The sequence below is a fragment of the Macaca mulatta genome, chromosome Y, assembly GCF_049350105.2.
Source record: "Macaca mulatta isolate MMU2019108-1 chromosome Y, T2T-MMU8v2.0, whole genome shotgun sequence".
Taxonomy (NCBI): Eukaryota; Metazoa; Chordata; class Mammalia; order Primates; family Cercopithecidae; genus Macaca; species Macaca mulatta.
Genome location: NC_133427.1, coordinates 9,690,436 through 9,713,264, shown reverse-complemented (window position 1 = coordinate 9,713,264; position 22,829 = coordinate 9,690,436). Strand labels below are relative to the sequence as shown.

The 22,829-nt window shown below is 47.8% G+C and overlaps 1 non-coding gene and 1 pseudogene across 2 annotated transcripts in view; one reads left to right on the top strand and one right to left on the bottom strand.

Moving 5' to 3' along the window:
- The window catches only part of LOC106995414 (RNA-binding motif protein, Y chromosome, family 1 member B-like), a 653,515-nt pseudogene that overhangs the window by 52,560 nt on the left and 578,126 nt on the right, over positions 1–22,829 (bottom strand). The window lies entirely within an intron of this gene.
- On the top strand, positions 5,358–5,419 carry LOC114677163 (U7 small nuclear RNA). Its single transcript, XR_003728509.1, has one exon. It is a non-coding gene; the product is annotated as a U7 small nuclear RNA (small nuclear RNA).

Genomic DNA, 22,829 nt, shown 5'->3' with positions numbered 1-22,829 from the left:
AAGTTAACTTAAAATAAGATCATGGATTACATCTAAAACTGCTATAAGAAACCCACAAGAGGCCACGCATGGGGGCTCACACCTATATTCCCAACACGTTGGGGAGGTGAGGTGAAAGGATCATTTGAGCCCAGGAGTTCAAGACCAGTCTGGGCAACAAGGTGAGAACCCCAGCACCAGATTTTTTTTCTTTTTTAATTAGCTGGCCATGTTGGTGCATACACTTGTGGTCCCAGCTACTCAGGAAACTGAGGTGGGAGTGATGGCTTGAGTCCTGGAAGCTGAGGCTGCAGTGAGCAATGATCACATCACTGCACTCCAGTCTGGGTGACAGAGCAAGACTCTGTGTCAAAGAAAAGAAAAAAGAAACCCACAGGGGAAAATCTTTAGGATCTAGGAATAGGCAATGAGTTCTTAGACTTCACAGTAAAAATGAGATCTATAAAAGCAAAAATTGATAAACTGAACTTTATCAAAATGAGCACCTTTTGCTATTCCCCATTAGAGGGTGAAAAGACAAGGGACAGATGGGGAGAGAGAGTGTAAACCACACATCCAAAAAAGAGCTGTGTCCAGAGCCCTGGAAAACACTCAGAACTCAGTCAAGACACCCTGTGAGAAGAAGAACCTTTGGGACTCAAGTTCTGTGCCCTCCAGCCCTGAGCTCCCACCCCTCAGCCCCTGCCTGTGTTTCCCACAACACCCTCAGTGCTCAGGGCTGCCTGCTGGTCCACCATCCCCAGGACCTAAGACAGTGTCCAAAAAAAACAAGCAACCAAATTCTGAGGATAAAGGACCGGCTGCCACAGCCTCACTTCCGGAAGGGCCCCAGACAGATTCCCTGAGAGGCTCTCAACTTGCTGCAGGAGACATCCGACAGTTTTGGAGATGTTTTTGGGTCAGAGGCTCCTTCCCTTCCCCGCTGGAGGCGCACATAGACAGCAGGGCAGGCAGAGGTGGCACCACGGGGAGCAAGCTGCAGACAGAAGCTAGACCTGACCCTCTCTCCCACTCAGAGTCTGAGATCCTCAAACCAGCACCCACTTCTTCTGAGAGAACAGAGGACACAAATGGCAGCATCACCTCTGGGCCACGAGCAAGTGCTCAAGAGCTGACTTAAGCGGGAATAAGCCACCCTGCTGGCCACTCCCTGCCTGGGGAGCACGGAAGCCCATGCCTCCTTATCCATTCATCCCCCAGGCTTGCTGTCCATTCGGGCTTGGATCTGAGAGAATATCCCCCAGTGTTCCCAAAATGACTCTTATCAAGATTTTACCAATAGGACTTCCACATACAGCCGGTGACAGTGGATGCACTGGCTATGTCAGGGTGCAGGGTACTGGTGCTTTGAGGGATGTCTCAAAGCACCAAGACAGCACAAGATGCCCAACCCAGAGCAGCTGTTCCCACCTGAGTGCACCCTTCCAACCTGAGGTCCAAAATAGGTAAAAAAGCTGCATCCTCAACCTGCTCCCGGCAGAGCCAATGCTTATGAGTGAGCGAACACAGTCTGAGCCCCAAGTGTGGTTCTCTGTGCTCCAGCCAGGCCATACCAGCGTCATTCAGAGCTTAGCAGTGCTCGCAACCCCCAGGGGAGTGCAGGGGCAGAAGACAGGTGTGAGTTGTGAGTCAGACAGCTGGCTCCTGCTGGGCATCAGCTTCTTTCCCTGCCAGCATCCATCTACACACCCGGCAGGCAGTCCAAAGCTCCCAGGGTACAGCATGCTTGATACATTCAATGTCACATTCAGGACAGAGGTAGGGGTGTCCCCAGGTCACACTGAGACCAGGACCAGGACCCTGGCTTCTCAGGACCTCATTTACTGCCCAGACACTGGAAGTCTGGACCTGAAAGAGCCCATGGCAACCATCACCAGGTACACATGCTGATGACTTTATTTTTCACAGACTGAAAAAACACAGCCTGGCATGGTGGCTCAAATGTTGAGTCACAGCTACTTGGGAAGCTGAAGCAGGATGGCTGCTTGAGCCTAGGAGGTAGAGGCTACAGTGGGTTATGATGGTGGCACTGCACTCCAGCCTGGGTGAAAGAATAAGACCCTGTCTCTGAAGATAAAAAAAGTTGAAGCACAAAATTTTCACAGAAGCCTTTTCCATGTGTGGCTGTACCTCAGGGGCTGTTGTCTCGGCTTCCACCACCCGGGGATGGCTATTTTGGAAGGAGGCCTGTGTGAACCGCTACACATCCCTGGCTGCCATGTGTGATCAGCGCTGACGCTCCCTATCATTGCTTTCTAGCATAGGAGCTGGGACCTGGACGTCCATCACTGGAGGAGCCTATAGTGCTCTCTGACTTACGCTTTTCCCAAGGGGGTCTGGGGTCTGCAGGACACTGCCACGGACAGGCTGACATAACCAACAAGGCTGGGGCTTTTCTCTCACCCAGATAAATTTTTCCATGACTGGCACAGTGTCCACCCCATCCTGTGCACTTTCACGAACAGAAACTTCCGCATAGAAGCAACAAAGCCTGGCCTGGGACCTCAGCAGGGCTGGGCATGCACAGCTGTGGCTATACATAAAGGAACTTGTTTGGAACTGGCACAATTCAACAAGAGGCCTTCAGTCAGTGGATTCCCAGGCCTGAGGAAATCCAGGGGGCGTAAGCAGCTATTCTTATGATAGCACAGTGACGTTATGTGAAAAAGGTCGTCTGATAGATGCTTGCCATTGGGCTCAAGTCACTCAAAAAGGTGGTCTCGGTCTTCAGTGCAAAAAGCAACCCAAGCAGAATGAACAACATTGCCTTCCGTGGTCCTGTGGGCTCCGTGAGAGAGAAGCAGGCAGGGTCTCTCCTCTGAGCTTCCTCATGGTCCCCTGGGAGGGCACCTTGTCAACACAGAGAAGGCTGCAGACTCACAGGACGAAGACTTCAGTGTTCATGCCATGCAGTCAGCACGGTGCAGCCACCCACCTCGCCCAACCTGTAGAGTCCTAAGACTCTGTGGCCAGAACCCAAGGTGTCCTGCAAATTTCTTCAAAACTCAAAGCACCCACCCATCCTTGAGCAGCCTCCAGAAGCAACCATCAGAGCCACACTGAAGGCCTCACAGCACCAAACAGGCCACATAAAGATACTCCACAGAGAAGCAATGTAGCGAGCCTGAGGGCTCCAGAGTCATCTAAAAGGCATGCTGATCTCTGCTTGAGGTGCAAAGCTAGCTCCCCCAGCAGAGGCGGTGGGGTCCCTGGATCCCCTGAGAACCCATCTCTGAGGAGATGTCTCTCCTCAGTGACACCTCAGACATCATAGAATCTGAACTGCTCACCTCAAATGTCTGAAGACACTCTGTTCTCTGAATACTCCCAGGACCACTTGCTCTGTGTGCCAAAGGCAGCTGTTCAGGTCTCAGTTGCTCATGCGTTGGTTCCTGAACAAGTGTGTTGTTCAGACTGGAGACACAGGGCACCAATAGCAGGAGAGGTGTGACACATTCTCTGCAAACACTGCAGCCATGCTGCTGTGTCCTGGACATTGTGGGGAATCTCACTTTCATCTTCTACCCTAGGATCTTAAAGAGCCTACAGAGCACTTTTGTGGGCATCAGTCCATCTGACTTCCAGCAGCCCAGAAGGAGACAGGAACACTGGGCACCCAGACGAGACGGACACCAGCACAGGGAACATGGGGCACCCAGAAGAGGTACATGCACAGGGCCAAAGCCCTCAGCAGAGTCCACCACCAGCAACAGGTGCAGTGACGCTGTAAACTGCAAGGTGCACCACCACACTGCTGCACTGATCCAGCCAAATGCACTGCTCAACCTGACCCTGAGGACATGTCACAGTTCCAGAGAGGACATTTCTGAATGTCACTGGACTGTACCAAGTGTCACAGTCACCAAAGACAAACACTGAGAAATAGTGGAGCCTGCCTGCAATTCCAGCTACTCAGGAGACTGAGGCAGGAGGGTTGGTTGAGCCAGGGAGTTCAAGACCAACCTGGGCAACACAGCAAGACCCAGTCTCAGAAAATGAAACCAAGAAATGACACTGGATGGGAAGAGGCCAAGAAGACTGAACATCCACGTCAGGGGGCGAAAGTGGATGGAAGGGTCTGTGAGGCAGTCACGAACAGTGTGGCCTGGTCCGAACCAGCAGACCATGTACATCATAGTAAGCTTTCAGGGAGCGTGCAGGAAAGCATCAAAGAACACTCTGACTACCATGGCAACACTTTTGTAAGTCTGAAATTATTTCACAATGAGAGGTGAAGCAAGTTCCACCCTTAGCTGAGTACCGTCAAAACTGGACTGTGCATGCGCTAAGACACACGACTCCAAGCAGCAAGTCACAGGCAACAAAGAAAATGGCAAGTGAATGGTTGGTTTTTTTGGAGCCAGAACCCGTGGGGAAAAAATTCTCCCTCATCTACAACACCTAAAATTCTGATTACAATTAAAACTAAATCTTATAAAGCAGAGACTTGAAAAGATGCTTGTACCCATGTAAATGCAGCCTGATTCACAACAACCCATGTGTCCACCGACGGGTGAATAAACAAGACGCGGCCCCTACATACAAGGCAGCATCATTCAGCCTCAAAGAGAAAGGAAATCCTGATGTGTGCCCAGCACAGATGGCCCCTGAAGATGTTATGTGTGTGACAGAAGGCAGACAGCAAGGGACATACACCGTAGGACTCCACTTCTGTGAGGTCCCTACAGCAGTCAAACTCAGAGGCAGATAGCAGGACACACATTGCAAGGGCCTGGGGATGGAGAATGGGGAGGGTTGAATGGGGACAGGTTTTCTGTTTGGATTGAAAGTTCTGGAGACACATGATGGTGGTGGTTACTCAATAATGCAAATGTACTTAATGACAATGAGCTTCAGAATGATTAAAATGGTAAATTTTATGTGAATGTATTTTTTAATTGTTTTTTAGAGACAGGGTCTCCCTGTGTTACCCATGCTGTAGTTCAGAGGCTGTTCACAGGCAAGACCATCACAGCATACTCCCTAGCTCGGGCTCCAGCACTCCTTCTGCCTCAGTCTCCCAAACAGCTGGGGACATAGGCATGCACCACCAAGCTGGGCTATCTGTATATTTTATCACAACAAAATCCACATAAAAAAATATATCGCAAAAGTAGTTCAGAAGAAAAATAATTCCATGTCACCTTTCTTGGGTCAGCTCCCTTTAAAAAAAAAAAAAGTCAAAGCCAGACCAGAAGTCATTTTCAAGGGGTCACATATGGGGTGCCTCCATCACCACAGTGCAGTGCCCTGATACTCTTTTGCTCAAGGCCCTCTAACCAGTGTACACCCTCTCCAGGGGGCACAGAGAGATGTGGTGGCATAGGCAGACACACTCATTACAGACCTAAAAACATAAGTGGCACAGCTCTTCCAGAATCTGTCTAGCAGGCTTTCTGGGTTTTGCTGGAAAGCCCCTAAAAAACAGTAATAATGTAAAAGAAGACTGGGCTTTGTGGCTCACGCCTGTAATCTCAACACTTTGGGAGGCTAAGGCAGGTGGATCGCCTCAGGTCAGGAGTTCGAGACCACCGTGGCCAACATGGTGAAACACTGTCTCTACGAAAAATACAAAAATTAGACAGGTGTGGTGGCATGTGTCTGTAATCCCAACTACTCGGAAGGCTGAAGCAGAATTGCTTGAACCCAGGAAGTGGAGGTTGCAGTGAGCTGAGATCGTGCCACTGCCTGGCAACAAGAGTGAGACTCAGTCTCACACAAAAAAAGTTACATCTGATATACCACTTCTATTCCTACTTTTTTTTTTTTTACTGTTGCCTTGACTTTTTTAAATTAAAAGCTGTTTTGTTGTTGTTGTTGTTGTTTGTTCATTTGTTTGAGATGGATTCTCCAGAGTAGCTGGGATTACAGGCACCCGCCATCATGCCCATCTGGTTTTTGTATTTTTGTAGAGATGAGGTTTTACCATGTTGGCCAGGCTCATCATGAAATCCTGACCTCTGGTGATCTGTCCACCTTGGCCTCCCAAAGTGCTAGATTACAGGTATGAGCCACTGTCCTGGGTCTAAAAGCTGTATTTTTTTCTTTTATCTTTTTTTTTTTCCTTGAGATGGAGTCTTGCTCTGTCACTCAGGCGGAGTGCAGTTGTACAATCTCGGCTCACCACAACCTCTGCCTCCCGGGTTCAAGTGATTCTCTTGCCTCAGCCTTCCCAGTAGCTGGGATTACAGGTGCCAGCCACCATGCCCAGCTAATTTTTGTATTTTTAGTAGAGATGGGGTTTCACCATGTTGGTCAGGCTGGTCTTGAACTCCTGACCTCAAGTGATCTGTCTGCCTTGGCATCTCAAAGCGCTGGGATTACAGGCGTGAGCACCACACTCCTCCTAAAAGCTATGTTTCTTGAGTGCAGCATGATGATGACAGTTCTTCCACCAACTGTTCTCTAGTTATTAACTGCTAGAAAGGAGTGCCGTGCTCTCATATCATCTCTCACCCTGCAGGTGCAGGGGCAACAGATACACGGACTGAAGAAAAATCATGTCTCACAAGCATTAGTTTAAGATGCTGGAGCAATAAATATAAGCAGTTTTAATCCATCTAGAAAATGACTCTTCTGAAAGACATCAGAAAACCTTCTCTGATGGTGCAATGGGGATGCGAGGCAAGCAGACACTGACCGTCCATTTCTACCAGAAGATGGTTAAGTGTCTGCTTCTCCTCCATGTCGGAGAAGCCGGACAGGGAGGTGGAGTGCTTATTGCCCATTGCGTCGATTTCATCAATGTAGACGACGCAGGGGGCTCGGGCTTCCTTGAAGAGGTTCCACACACAGGCAGCGCCAAGGCCTTTGGGGACACAGAGAGAACCAGGAAATGGACAGATAATAAAAAACAAAGCCTCTTCCTGTGCCCAGGCCAAAGTTTTACACCAAGGACAAGCTACCAGCCCCGTTCCCTGCAAATAGACACATGGCAGCTGCTCCCTGGGGCCCCTGGCAACCACTCAGGGCTCACATGCAACTTTCTGGCCCCCAGGCCACAAGTGAGAGTGGCTTCGAAGCAAACATTATGTGCTCCACAGACAAAATACCTATTCTAACCCAGATCTTGCTTTCTTTCTCTACTCCCCCACCCACCTGTTTCCATTTCAGTCCAGCTGCCAGAGGAAGGACGTGTGAAAAGAGTCAAGTGGTCAGCCAAACCCACTTACAGCCCCCAACCACAGCACCTACCTCCAGTGACCTCCATGAACTCTGGGCCGGCCAATGCCAGGAAAGGCACCTGAGCCTCTCTGGCTACTGTCTTGGCCAACAGCATCTTCCCACAGCTGGGGGTTGCTGAGCAGCAGTGTGCCCTTTGGGACCCTGGTGCCAAGCTGCAGGAAGTGCTCTGCATCTGGACAGCAGTAGACAATGTGACACTAACCACTTGGGGTGTCAGAATCTTTTTTTTTATTTTAGAGGTAAGGTTTCGTTAGGTCACACAGGTTGGCGTGCAGTGGGTGCCATGATAGCTCATTGCAGCCTCAAACTCCTGGGCTCAAGCCATCCTCTCACCTCAGCCTCTTAAGTAGCTGTACCTGGGACTATACAGGCATGTGGCACCACATCCAGCTACTTTTAAAAAATTTTTGCAAGTCAGGCCCGGTGGCTCATACCTGTAATCCCGACATTTTGGGAGGCTGAGGTGGGTAGATAGCCTGAGGTTATGAGTTCGAGATCAGCATGGCCAACATGGAGAAACCCTGTCTCTACTAAAAATACAAAGCCTGTGATCCCAGCTACTTGGGAGGCTGAGGCAGGAGAATCACTTGAACTGGGAAGATGGAGGTTGCAGTGAGCTGAGATTGTGCGACTGCACTACAGCTTCAGTGACAAAGTGAGATGCTGTCTCAAAAAATAAATAAATTAATTAAATAAAAATTTTTTTTGTGGAAACAGCATCTCACTGTTCCCCAGGCTGATCTCCTACTCCTGGGCTCAAGCACTCCCTCTGCCTTAGCACCCCCAGGTGCTAGGACTACATGCATGACCCACTGCACCAGGACCACAGAGGGAGTGTTTGTGACACACATGAAAGGCAGCTCATGCACTGCCACCAACTGGCTATGGGGTTTACGTGGTTCTGGAAAAGCACAGAGCTCTGCAAGGGATCAAGGGCCCAGAACATCTAATGGCACAATAGGCATGGGGCTTAGCAGCCTCCACTTGGCTGAACCATGTGCATGAATCTTGTGCTACTGGTTGAACAGGCACCAGCACCTGCTTAGTGTCCCCATGGGACATGGTAGAGGTCACCACCAACCATGACATGTAATCAGGAGTTTGAGACCAGTCTGGCCAACATTGTGAAACCCCGTCTCTACTAAAACTACAAAAATTAGCAGGGTGCAGTAAAACTACAAAAATTAGCAGGGTGCAGTGGCAGGAGCCTGTAATCCCACCTACTAGGGAGGCTGAGGCAAGAGAATCGCTTGAACCCATGAGGCAGAGGTTGCAGTGAGCTGAGATTATGACATTGTACTCCAGCCTAGGCAATGAGAGCAAAACTCCAACTCAAAAACTAGAAAAAAAAATTATCCATAAATTAGCCGGGCTTGGTGGTGCACGCCTACTGTAATCCCATACTTAGGAAGCTGAGATAGGAGAATCACCTGAGCCTAGAAAGTTGACCCTGAAGTGAGCCAAGATCACACCACTGCACTCCAGCCTGGGTGACAGTGAGACCCTGTCAAAAAAAAAACAAAAAACAAAAAACAAAAAACCTTCCACACAAACTAATTCAACAGCTTTTGCAAAAACCATGTTTTTTTTGTTTTTTTTTTTTTTTTTGAGATAAGTTCTCACTCTGTCACCCAAGCTGGAGCACAGTGGCAGTATCTCAGCTCACTGCAACCTTGACCTTCGGGGTTCAAGCGATCCTCCCACCTCAGCCTCCTGAGTGCCTGGGACCACAGGCGCCACCACCAGGCCTAAGTGGAAACAAGGTGGGACACTGTGGGCCCTGCCTCCTCACTGCTGGTGAACCAACTCCCCAGGCCCAAACCTGAAGGGAGGGGATGCCACAAGAGAAGATGTACACTCCATAATAAATGCCCTAACAACAAGAGAAGGTTTCTAAAGTGTATTGACGTTTGTTTGTTTATTTGTTTGTTTGCTTGTTTGAGACAGTGTCTTGCTCTGTTGTACAAGCTGGAGTGCAGTGGCATGATCTCAGCTCACTGCAGCCTCTGCTTGCTGGTTTCAAGCAATTCTCCTGTCTCCGCCTCTCGAGTAGCTGGAATAACAGTCACACACCATCATCCCCAGCTAATTTTTGTATTTTTAGTAGAGACAGGGTTTCATGATGTTGGCCAGGCTGGTCTTGAACTCCTGACCTCAGGTGATCCACCCAAATTGGCCTCCCAAAATGCTGGGATTACAGATGTGAGGTACCTACACCCAGCATTCTTTTTTTTTTTTTTTTTTTTTTTTTTTTTTTTTTGAGATGGATTCTCGCTCTGTCACCCAGGCTGGAGTGCAGTGGTATGATCCTGGTTCACTGCAACCTCCACCTCCTGGGTTCAAGAGATTCTCTTGCCTCACTCTCCTGAGTAGCTGGGATTACAGCCATGTGCCACCACGCCTGGCTAATTTTTGTATTTTTAGTAGAGACGGGGTTTCTCCATGTTGGTCAGGCTGGTCTTGAATGCCTGACCTCAGTTGATCTACCCACCTTGGCCTCCCAAAGTGCTGAGATTACAGGTGTGACCCACTGTGCCCAGTCTAAGGTTGTTCTTTTAAAGGCAACCTTTAAAATTTCCCAGCTTCTTAGCTAGTTGGAAGTAAAGGGGAAAAAAGTCTTTGCTGATCATCAAAAAATGCAGATTTGTCCAGCCTAGGCGACAGAATGAGGCTCTGTCTCAAAAACGAAAAAAAGACAGGTCTGGCGTGGTGGACAGCCCCACTGCTGTCATTCCCACAGAGTACAGAGCACTACCAGAAGAAATAGAGGCAGGCACAGGCTTAGAGGGTGTCACGTGACAGACACATGTTTCCAAGTCAGAACTACCATTGGCAATGTTTCCAAGATGATACGAGGAATCCCTATGTCTGGGACAGATGCACAGATTAAAATCGTTGTGGAAATGGGTCCTCTTGTCTCATTCTCGCTTACTATGCTCTTTCATGAAGGCTTCCCAAATGGTCAGATTGAGTGAGTGTGCAAATGCTGGAGATATCTAGTGATCTAGCTAGCCTTGTGACAATAACAACATTCAGGTTTTTCTATTTTTAGTATATTTTGTTTTCAAAAGTAAGTGATCAGTTTCAATCAGCAAGGCAAGATCAGTCTAGCAGTAAAAAAGCAAATCTCAGGCCAGGAGCGGGTGGCTCAAGCCTGTAATCCCAGCATTTTGGGAGGGTGAGGTGGGTGGATCACAATGTCAGGAGTTCGAGACCAGCCTGGCCAACATGGTGAAACCCCATCTCTACTGAAAAAATACAAAAATTAGCCAGACATAGTGGTGTGTCCCTGTAATCCCAGCTACTCAAGAGGCTAAGGCAGGAGAATCGCTTGAACCCAGGAGGCAGAGGTTGCAGAGGGTCAACATTGTACCACTGCACTCTAGCCAGGGTGACATAGCAAGACTCCATCCCAAAAAGAAAAAGAAAAAAAACAAAAACAAAACTCGACTCTACTAAAAATACAAAAAAAACTTAGCTGCATGTGATGGCACACACCTGTAGTCCCAGCTACTCAGGAGGCTGAGTTGGGAGAATCACCTGATTCTGGGAGGTCAAGGCTGCAGTGAGCTGAGATTGTGCCACTGCATTCCAGCCTGGGTGACAGACTGAGACCTTGTTAAAAACAAACAAACAAACAAAAAGAATTCCAGGACTTTCGCCCTTGTCCTGAAGGAGGGGCTGCCTGGGTCTTCCCCAGCCCTCCATCTTCTGTACATTGTTGGCCTCTACTGAGACATGAGAATGGGCCTGCCCCAACCCTCCATCATTGGCCTACAAAGACATGAGAATCACAGCCTCAGAGCAGTGATCTTCCAGGAGTTGCTGGGTTACAGAATTAGAGGTGCATCCTTTTTTTTTTTTCCTGTATAGATGGGGCTCTCCATGCTGCCCAGGCTGGTCTCAAACTCATGGGCTCAAGAGATCCTCCCCTCCTCAGCCTTTCAGTGCTGGGATTACAGACAAAGGCACTGCACCAAGCTAGAGGTGCATTTTTATCAAGGGAGTACATGCCAGTCACTGGCATTCTACATCTGCAGAGATTACAAGTCAACAATAAATCTCTGGTTTCAGTACCCGTTGGCCCCTCATTTGCTCCTACCAAGAAACCTGTCAGGGTCCATGGTCCATAACTGCCCACAGCTCCCACCTGGTCTGTTTCCCTCTTAATACTGAAATGAGAATTTCACATTCCTGTTTTTACACTTTTCCCACTCCATTTTCCTATCTGTAGAAGACAGAAACCCCACAACATTATCAAAGTACTCCTTGACTCTTTCTTTTTTACTGCTAGGGTGATCTTGCCTTTCTAATTGAAACTGACTGCTTACTTTTGAAAATAAAATATACTGAAAATAGGAAAACCTGAACGCTGTTATTGTCACATACCTGGCTACATCACTGGGTATCTCTAGCATTTGCACACTCAATCTGACCATTTGGGAAGCTTTCATGACAGAGCATAATCAGTGAAAATTAAACAAGAATGTGAATTCAGAAGTTCCAGCTTAAGAAAGTGACTAAACAAACTCCAACTCACATGCACACAGTTGGCCTCCATAGGCATGGGTTCCACCTCTGCAGGTTCAACCAAGCACAGATTAAAAGTATTTGGGGAAAAATGTGCATCTGCACTGAACATGTACAGACACTTTTTTGTCATTGTTCCCTAAACAATAAAGTATTATGGTTGAAATAATATTTACAGGGTATTGGATATTATTAGCAACTTAGAGATGATTTAAAGGATATCAGAGGATATTTTTTTTCTTTTTTTTTTTTTTGAGATGGAGTCTCTTTCTGCTGTCTAGTCTGGAGTACAGTGGTGTGATCTTGGCTCACTGCATTCTCTGCCTCCGGGGTTCACACCATTCTCCTGCCTCAGCCTCCCAAGTAGCTGGGACTACAAGCACCCACCACCACACCCAGCTAATTTTTTTTAATATATATTTTTAGTAGATATGAGGTTTCACTGTGTTAGCCAGGATGGTTTCAATCTCCTGACCTTGTGATCCGCCCACCTCGGCCTCCCAAAGTGCTGAGATAACAGGTGTGAGACACCGTGCCTGGCCCAGAGGATGTTCTTAGGTTACATGCAAACACTTTGGCATTTTACATCAGGGGCTTAGGCATCCTCAGATGTTGGTATCCTTGGGAGGTCCTGGAACCAAGCCCCCATGGATACCCAGAGACGACTATATTTCCAAATTTCCTGGCATTGTATCATCCACTTCTACATTTTTTTAATTTTTATTTTTGATGGAGTTTTTGCTCTTGTCACCCAGGCTGGAGTGCAGTGGCACCATCTGGGCTCACTGCAACCTCCAGCTCCCAGGTTCAAGTGATTCTCCTGCCTCAGTCTCCAGAGTAGCTGCGACTATAGGCACCTGCCACCATACCCGGCAGGGTATTTTACTGTTGTATTTTTAGCAGAGACAGGTTTCACCACGTTGGGAAGGATGGTCTTAACCTCCTGACCTCAGGTGATCTGCCCACATTGACCTCCCAAAGTGCTGGGATTACAAGCATCAGCCACCACTCCCGGCCACTTCTACATTTATTTAACCCTCCCACAAAAAGTCTATTTAACTATAGGCAAAGACAATTTGAGATTTTTGTTTGCAATCTGTTTCTCATATTACAAAGCAAGCTAGGTTTAGTTCAAGTGTCAACAAAGACGTCCAACGTACTTTCCAAAGAATCCTGTTCGCTTGTAGGACACTGGTTTCCTGTCTTTGGCCTTGATATTCAGCTCACCTTCAGCTGCTTGAAGCTTCTCTTCAAACTTGTCAATATTTGCAACCTGCATTTGGTACATCAGGGCTAGTCGCTGGCAGAAAGGAGGGGGAACAAGAGAAACACGCAGGGACAGACAAGCAACATGAGAGTCAACACAGAACCTGCCTGGAACTCACAGTAATGATAACGTCAGTGTTGTGAAGAGGACGCCATTCAGCAACTACAGGTGATTCTTAACTTACAATGGTTCCACTTATGGTCTTTCCACTTGACAACAAAGTGAAAGCAAATGCACACTAAACTCCTTGTGCGAAAGCAATATGCACACTAAGCTTGTTGACCTACGATGGGGCTACCTCTCAGTGAGCCCCTGGGAAGCTGAAAATATCCTAATTCAAGGAGCATCTGTACTTCCAGTTCTAAACAATTTTAGTTTCCTTTACCACAATTTGAGAAATAAAATTTCAACAGACTTTTTGATGTATTTTCCATTCATAGGAAAACTAAGAAATGGAGGGGTGTTGGTGTGTTAGCTCACAGTGCCACGTGTGGGGAAAAGGTAGCCAGGACGGCCTCTGGGTGGAGTGCCTGAAGGGGTCACTTCCCGCAGCCCAGGGCCCAGGTAGGAGTAGTCCTGCAATCAGGAAGGCTCCCAACAGTGACCACCGAAGGCCAAGCCACATTGTTCCTTTAAACCCCCTAGGCAGTCTCTCCTCCAGCTCTTGGGAGGGCGTGGGTGATGTGCTTTGTTTACAATGCTTTCCCACAGGATCTCACTCACTCACTGACCCAGGTTTCTACAAGCAGCAGCCTGGGACACCTCTGCTTTACACAGGAGCAGGAGGGCTGCCTGGCAAGGCCAGCAACAGACTTGTGCCATCACCACTGCACAGCCATCGTCTACAGCAAACCACTCCATGTGGAGCTCCCCGCAAGACAGGCCCACATCTGTCAAAGAAACCAAAACTTCAACTGGTTACCAGTTCTCCCAGCTGTCTGTGCACAAGGAACTCGATCTCATTACACACACCTGCTAGGAGCAAGAGCAGAGAGCCAGAGACAGGCAGGGCTGGGATAAGCACAGAAATGCAAGTCCGAGGGCCAAACCCTGACATGGGAAGCCCACTTGGTCTCACCATCTCCAGAACATCTTTGCCTGTGGACACACCGCAACAGACCCAGCAGTGGGAACAAGGCCATCTCCAGAACATCTGCACCCACAGACACAGTGCCACAGACTCAGCAGCAGGAATGTGTCATTTCCAGTATACCTGCGCCTGCGGACACAGCGCTGCGGACACAGCAGTGGGAACGACGTCATTTCCAGAACACCTATGCCTGTGGACAAACTGCCATGGACCCAGCATCAGGGACAATCTCATGTATGCTTGAGATTCACAGCTCTGCTCCGCCCGCACTGTCTGGTGGCTTCACACTGGCATCAAACCCAGGCCTGGGCATGTCCCATGTACCATCTTCCTTTCCAAAAATCATTTTAGATGAATTAAAACAATTTTTAAATCAGCTTAAAAACACAAAATGAAACCTACTGAAAAGGTTTGGCAAAATAATTGCTTTGAAAATATGAAGGTACATTTTAGATATCACTGTGTCTTGTTATAATCTATTCTAATCATGCATCTAATACTTAAAGCTCATATTCATAAACGCAATTATATAAAGCCCACTGCTTATTTCAGAGAGCAAATTTATGTCCTCAGGTGAGTATCTGATTATTAGAAACTATCTACTTCCAATATTTAACTACCAATTGTGTTTTCCACTAGAAACATGGAGTGCCCTGTGAAACTGTGAGAAATACTTCCCAGCTGGTAGTCTAGCTGCCCTGGAGGAAGGATCCAGAATTACGACCAACACTACTTCTTCAGAAGCTCTGTGACCATATCAACAGTGTCCCATTTTCTTTTTTTTCTTTTTTTTTTTTTTTGTTGAGATGGGGTCTCACTCTTACTCAGGCTGGAGTGCGGTGGTGCACTACAGGAGAAACCCACAGTGCTCCATAAGCCTACCTGGGCTCATTGCAGCCTTGACCTCCTGGGTTCAAGTGAGCTTCCCACTTCAGCCTCCCGAGTAGCTGGGACTACAGGTGCACACCACTGTGCCCGGCTAATTTTTTAAATTTTAGTAGATGGGGTCTCACTATATTGCCCAAGCCAGTCTCAAATGACTGAACTCAAGTGATCCTCCCACCTCGGCCTCCCAAAGTGCTGGGATTATAGGCGTGAGTCATGGCGCCTGGCCAAAGAATTTCTAATAAAAATAAAATGACAGCTTGGATTTGGTCTACAATAAACACCCCTTCTGCTTTCATCACAAACATGTAGGTCTTCTCCAGCGAGGGTCAGCCATGCATGTTAATTCACAGGTGTATGACACAGGATGGCTCTTAGTCCTACTGTGTCAGGAAGCAGGATCTGCCCAGCAAGATGCTGAGGCTACACAACTCTCAGGAGAGCCTAGCTCCATCATGACACCTTCTTCTGAAGTTCCTTAAGGTTCAAATCATTCATCTGTTCAGCGAGTCCTCTCTGGCCTCCGTGGCCTCCTCAGTGGCAGGAAGGCGGCCAACCGAGCACCCAGGACACAGGAGCACAGAAAACCCTCTTCCAACCACAAGTGAAGGCACTGCAGGGAAAATCCATATGCTCCATGAGCACACGCAGGCAGATGACCTAGAGAGCCAGGCCAAGAAGGGTCCACAAACAGGCCTTGCACACGTTCTGGGGTGGTGCAAACCAGTAAAACCCTGTCTGATAACTGCCTGGCAGGATGTATCAAGAGCCATAGACAGTAGTTTCTTCAATTCAAAAATCCTACTTCTGAAACTTTAACCTAGGGAAACAAATTCCAGCCAGGCACAGTTGGCTCACACCTGTCATCCCAGCACTTTGGGAGCCGAGACAGGTGGATCACTTGAGTCTAGGAGTTAGAAACCAGCCTGGGCAACATGGCAAAAACCCATCTCTATAGGAAAAAATAAAAATAAAATAAAACTTAGCTGGGGCTGGGTGCAATGGCTCACGCCTGTCATCCCAGCACTTTGGAAGGCTGAGGTGGATGGATCACCTGAGGTGGGTAAATCACCTGAGTTCAGGAGTTCAAGACCAGCCTGGCCAACATGGTGAAACCTCATCTCTACTAAAAATACGGAAATTAGATGGGCGTGGTGGTAGACGCCTGTAATCCCAGCTACTAGGGAGGTTGAGGCAGGAGAATCGCTTAAAACTGGTGGGTGGAGGTTGCAGTGAGCCAAGATCATGCCATTTCACTCCAGCCTGGACAACAAGGAGTGAAACTCCATCTCAAAACAAAAAACAAACAAACAAATAAACAACAACAAAAAAGCACTCTAGGTATAAAAGGCACTTCCTCTGCCTGGAAGGCCCTCCACCTCCTTCCCAAAAAGTCCTTAACTTCTGTCCAGCCCAGTCCTCCAGTGTGTCCCTTCCACTGAGCTGCCTAACGCACCTCTTCCTGCCATGCCTTCAGTGTTGTGGCCATTTGTGCCTGTGCACCCAGCGCTGCTGACGCCTTCCTCCTGCGTGCTTCTAGGATGGTTATTTAGGACGCTCAGATAAGCCGCCAGATCAGAGAGAGCTGGGGGTGCGACCTCAGCACTTGCTGCTTGTATTCTTGAGGCAGTGCTGTCGCTGAGGCACTCAGGAAACTCACCTGCCCTCCTGAGCCTCATATGCACACCCTGTGGACGGCAGCCCACAGGACCACTGGTAAGTTTTGTTGAAAAATCCCCTTTCGAGGAAAAAAGAATCAATTGTTGACAATCAGATATTATGACCACATAACTCACCTTAGTCATCTAAACATAAACAGCTGATACCATTGAGTCTCAAGGAAGCAGCCACAGGGACCATAACAGGCTTATCCCACTTGGAAACCACCCCTGAAGACAGCAACCCTGAGTGCCACAGCTGACCCTGACAGATGAGAGGCCTCCGGGGCAGGGGCTCCACCTTGATGCAGTCACACTTCACAGGGCAAAGGGGCCTTTCTCCACAAGAAGCTGTGTGAAAATGTTAGCAACTGCTGCTGGGCGCGGTGGCTCACGCCTGTAGTCCCAGCACTTTTGTAGGCTGAAGCAGGTGGATCACCTGAGGTCAGGAGTTTGAGGCCAGCCTGACCAACAGGGAAAAACCCCATCTTTATTAAAAATACAAAAAATCACCCAGGTATAGTAGTACATACCTGTAATGCTAGCTACTCAGGGGGCTGAGGCAGGAGAATTGCTTGAACCCAGGAGGTGGAGTTTGCAGTGAGCTAAGATTGCGCCATTGCACTCTAGGCTGGGCAACAAGAGCAAAATTCCATCTCAAAAAAAGGAAAAGAAAAATGTTAGCAACTGCTTTTCTTCTAGTTAAATTTATGACTGTGAAGTCACTGTAGTTTCGCATGGAGTTGTAAGAAATGGCACAGAGCAGGCCGGGCACGGTGGCTCAACCCTGTAATCCCAGCATTTTGAGGAGCTGAGGCGGATGGATCATGAGGTCAGGAGCTCGGCACCAGTGTGACCAACATGCTGAAACCCTGTCTCTACTAAAAACGAACAAAATTAGTCAGGCGTGGTGGCATGCACTTGCCCAGCTACTCAGGAGGCTGAGGCAGGAGAATCACTTGAACCCGTGAGGCAGAGATTGCAGAGAGCAGAGATCGAGCTACTGCACTCTAGCGTGGGTGACAGAGTGAAATTCCGTCTCAAAAAAAAAAAAAGGAACAAAAGAAAGAAATGGCACAGAGCAATACGTTGTCCACCTGCTTCCAGTGGTTACATCTTGCAAAACTATAAACAGTATAACAGCCGGGCTCTCCCACCACTATGGTCAGCCAAGCTCCCTGGGGTCATCCCGTGACACATACGCAGTGTGTGCGTGCTCATGTGCCCACCACAGCTGACACAGGCAACAGTCCAACCCACAGCTGAGGCAGGCAACGCTCCAACCACAGGTTCCTTCGGGCTGTCTCCCTCCTCCATCCTTAGCCCCTAGCAAACACCAATCTGTGTTCCATCTCTTTAATTTTTGTCTTTAGAGAATGCTCTATAAATAACAGAAAACCATACCAAATGTGATCTTTTGAGTTGGTCTTTTTTCACTCAGCATAATTCCTTTGAGATTCACCTGCGTTATCAGTGAGTGGTATTCCAAGCAACTACTTTTTGGGCAACCACTACTTACAATCATTCTGCACGCTGGCAAAACATCTTCTAAGCCACATTCAATATCGCTCTTTCATTTAAGGGGGAGGCAAAAGAATTTTCACACAAACAGATGCGATGCAGTTTAGCATCCAATCATGAAGAAGGCCTGTCTGAGGGCTGGGACTGTGCTGTGCGTATCTGATATGGTCAGCGGTCCTGAAAACCCACACAAACTAACTCCCCCCTCAACCACAGCAGAAGGCCCAGGGGAAACCCAGAATAGGTTCTCACGAGAAAGATTTTTTGGCTCAGTAAACAAGTACCCTCTAATGCAAATTTAACGACACTATTTTCTCAAAGCAAACTATAGTTCAACCCAAAACAGAATAAACATGAAACAATCACTCGGCTGGGTGTGGTGGTGAGGCTTATGCCTGTAATCTCAGCACTTTGGGAGGCTGAGGCAGGTGGATCACGAGGTCAGGAGATGGAGACCATCCTGGCTAACATGGAGAAACTCCATCTCTACTAAAAATATAAAAAATTAGCCAAATGTGGCGGCACGCACTTGTAGTCCCAGCTACTCGGGAGGCTGAGGCAGGAGAATAGCTTGAACCTGGGAGGCAGATGTTGCAGTGAGCAAGATTGTGCCATTAAACTCCAGCTTGGGCAACAAGAGCGAACCTCCGTCTTAAAAAAAAAAAAAAAAAAAAAAAAAAAAAAGGACAATCACTCTGACGCAGGAGATACACACAAGTCAGCCGTGTGCAGCCTCACCCATAAGCAAGTGCAGAACCCAGGAGACCAAAGGGCATGGTGACTGCCTGCCCTCCCGCATGCCAGGGCAACTGCCAACGCAGCAGTGATTAGGATTTCACTGGATAAGCACCTACAACACGCCAAGAGTGATAACCAGGAAGCTGGCATGACTTTGCCTTGCCATGACAATGGAGGTTGCCATGCCATTCCTTCCAGGAATCAGAGTTATTAGTGAAGCCACACATGTCCTTGAGTAACCATAACATGACACACAAGGCTGAATGCAAAATCTGCTCAGGCCACAAAATTTTCCCTCTTCTTTGACAGGGGACCCTTGAACAACACGGGAATGAGTTGCATAAGTTCACTTACACATGGATTTTCTTCCACCCTCCTACCTCTGAGCCAACAAGACCAGTCCCTCATCCTCCTGCTCAGCCCACTCAAGATGAAGGCCATGAGAATGAAGCCCTTTATGGTGATCCGCTTCCACTTCATAAATAAGAAATATATTTTCTCTAACAACATTTTTCTATTTCTTAATTTTTTATGTTTGAGAAAGAAAGGTCTCACTCAGTTACCCAGGCTGGAGTGCAATGGCACAATTTCAGCTCCTCTGCAACCTCTGCCTCCCAGGTTCAAATGATTCTCGTACCTCAGACTCTGGAGTAGCTGGGATTACAAGCACATACCACCATGCCTGGCTACTTTTTTTTTTTCTTTTTTTGTAGTTTTAGTAGGCAAGGGGTTTCACCATGTTGGCCAGGCTGGTCTTGAACTCCTGACCTCAAGTGATCTGCCTTTCTTCCTTAAAAAAAAAAAAAAAAAAAAAAGACAGGCATGGTGACTCACGCCTGTAATCCCAGCCCTTTGGGAGGCCAAGGTATGTGAATCACCTGAGTTCAGAAGTTTGAGACCAGACTGACCAACATAGTGAAACCCCGTCTCTACTAAAAACACAAAAATTAGCTGGGCGCGGTGTTGCATGCCTGTGATCCCAGCTGTTCGGGAGGTTGAGGCAGGAGAATCACTTGGATCCTGGAGGCGGAGGTTCCAGTGATCTGAAATCACGCCATTGCACTCTAGCCTGGGCAACAATAGCAAAATTCCAGGCTGGGCACGGTGGCTCACCCCTGTAATCCTAGCACTTTGGGAGGCCGAGGCAGGTGGATCACCTGAGGTCGGGAGTTTGAGATCAGCCTGACCAACATAGAGAAACCCCATCTGTACTCAAAATACAAAATTTGCTGGGTGTGGTAGCTCATGCCCGTAATCCCAGCTACTCAGGAGACTGAGGCAGAAGAATTGCTTGTACCTGGGAGGTGGAGGTTGTGGTGAGCCGAGATCACGCCACTGCACTCCAGCCTGGCGACCGTGTGAGACTCCATCTCAAAAAAAAAAAAAAAAAAAAAAAAAAAAAAGAGCGAAACTCCTCCTCAACATAATGAAAATGGCCGGGCACAAGTGGCTCACGGCTGTAATCCTAGCACTTTGGGAGGCTGAGGTGGGTGAATCATGAGGTCAAGAGATCAAGACTAGCCAGGTGTGGTGGCTCATGCCTATAATCCCACCACTTTAGGAGGCTGAAGCAGGGAGATAGATCATGAAGTCGGAAGATCGAGACCATCCTGGGTAACACGGTGAAACCCTATCTCTACTAAAAATACAAAAAGTTAGCTGGGCCTGGTAGCGGGCACCTGTAGTCCCAGGTACTCTGCAGACTGAGGCAGGAGAATGGCGTGAACTCGGGAGGCAGAGCTTGAAGTGAGCTGAGATTGCGCCACTGCACTCCAGCCTGGGCGACAGAGGGAGACTCTGTCTCAAAGAAGAAAAAGAGAAAATAAAAAGGATTGAGACCATCCTGGCCAACATGGTGAAACCCCGCGTCTATTAAAAATACAAAATATTAGCTGGGTGTGCTGGTGCATGCCTGTAGTCCCAGTGACTCGGGAGGCTGAGGCAGGAGAATCGCTTGAACCCAGGAGGCAGAGGTTGCAGTTAGCTGAGACAGCGCCATTGCTACAGGGTCACTTAGTGACAGAGTGACACTCCATTTCAAAATAATTAATAATAGTAATAATAATAATAATAATAGAAATGAGGGTCTTAAACTCCTGGACTCAAGTGATCATCCCACTTTGGCCTCCCAAATTGCTGAGATTACAGGTATGAGCCACTGCACCTACCCGGAATTTTTTTTTTTTAATAAAAAGGTCAGCTGGCATGGTGGCTCACACCTGTAATCCCAGCACTTTGGGAGGCTGAGGCAGCCAGATCTTGAGCTCAGGAGTTCCAGACCAGCCTGGCCAACATGGTGAAACCCCAGCTACTAAAAATACAAAAATTAGCTGGGTGTGGTGGTGCACGCCTGTAATTCCAGCTACTCGGGATGCTGGTGCAGGAGAATCACTTGAACCCAAGAGGCAGAGGTTGCAGTCAGCTGACATCACACCACTGCACTCCAGTCTGGGTAACAGAGCGAGACTCTGTCTCAAAATAAATAAACAAATAAATAAATAAATAAATAAAAAAGAAAAGTTTAAAAAAAAAAAAAAAGGGTGAAGGCCAGGCACAGTGGGTCACACCTGTCATCTCAGTGCTTTGGGAGGCCGAGGTGGGGAAATTAGCTGAGGTCAGGAGTTTGGTACCAGCCTGGCCAACATGGCAAAATCCCATTTCTACTAAAAATACAAAAAGAAGATCAGGCACGGTGAGTCATGCCTGTAATTACAGCACTTTGGGAGGCCAAGGAGGGCGGATCACGAGGTCAGGAGATCAAGACCCTCCTGGCTAACACGGTGAAACCCAGTCTCTACAAAAAATTAGTCAGGCATGGTGGCAGGTGCCTGTAGTCCCAGCTACTCGGGAGGCTGAAGCAAGAGAATGGTGTGGACCCGGGAGGCAGAGCTTGCAGTGAGCTGAGATCATGACACTGTACTCCAGCATGGATCACAGAGCAAGACTCTGTCTCAAAAAAATAAATAAAATAAATAAATAAATAGAAAGAAAGAAAAGAAATAGAGAAAGGATTTAACAATTGAGATTTGCAACCATAGGCGAGGCACACAGGAGAACAATGTACTCCTGAATAACCAAAGGAAAACAGAAACCATCTGAAAAACCTGCTTATATCCATAAGATTTATAAATTTGAAATAAAGCATTACCTATATCACTTAGTCCAGTGTTTACTAATTACAGAATAATAAACTATTTCAACTTACGAAGTTAAATATCTTTGCTATTTAAATTGCTAGTGTGAGAGAATAAAAATAGCTATGAATACAATTTTGGGAAAATATCAGGAATCCCTTTAATATATGAAGTTGCTCTAAAATAACTTAAACAGGCTGATCACAGTGGCTCATGCCTGTAATCCCAACACTTTGGGAGGCTGAGGCGGCTGGATCATGAGGTCAGGAGTTCAAGAGTAGCCTGGCCAAGACGATGAAACCTTGTCTCTACTAACAATACAAAAATTAGCCTGGTATGTTGGCAGGCACCTGTAATCCCCGCTACTCGGGAGGCTGAGGCAGAATTGCTTGAACCCGGGAAGTGGAGGTTACAGTGAGCTGAGATCACACCACTGCATTCCAGTCTGGGTGACAGAGTGAGACTGCCACTTACCAGTGGCTTCCAGACAAGTGGCAACAGCAGTAGCCCAGCCACCCCCAAGAGGGGCCGGCGCAACACTCCTCACACAAGGCTTTATCTCACCCAAAGTCTGAACAAATAGCGTTTACAAATTGGGGAGGCCAAGTACAGTGGCTCAGCCTGTAATCCCAGCACTTTCGGAAGCTGATGGAGGATGGCTTGAGCCCAGGAATTCAAGACCAGCCAAGGCAACATGGACAAAACCTCATCTCTAAAAAAACAACAATAACAACAAACAAAAATGTAGCTGTAGCTGGATGTGGTGACACATGCCTGAAGTCCCAGCGAGTCAGAAAGCTGAGGTGGGAGGAGCACCTGGA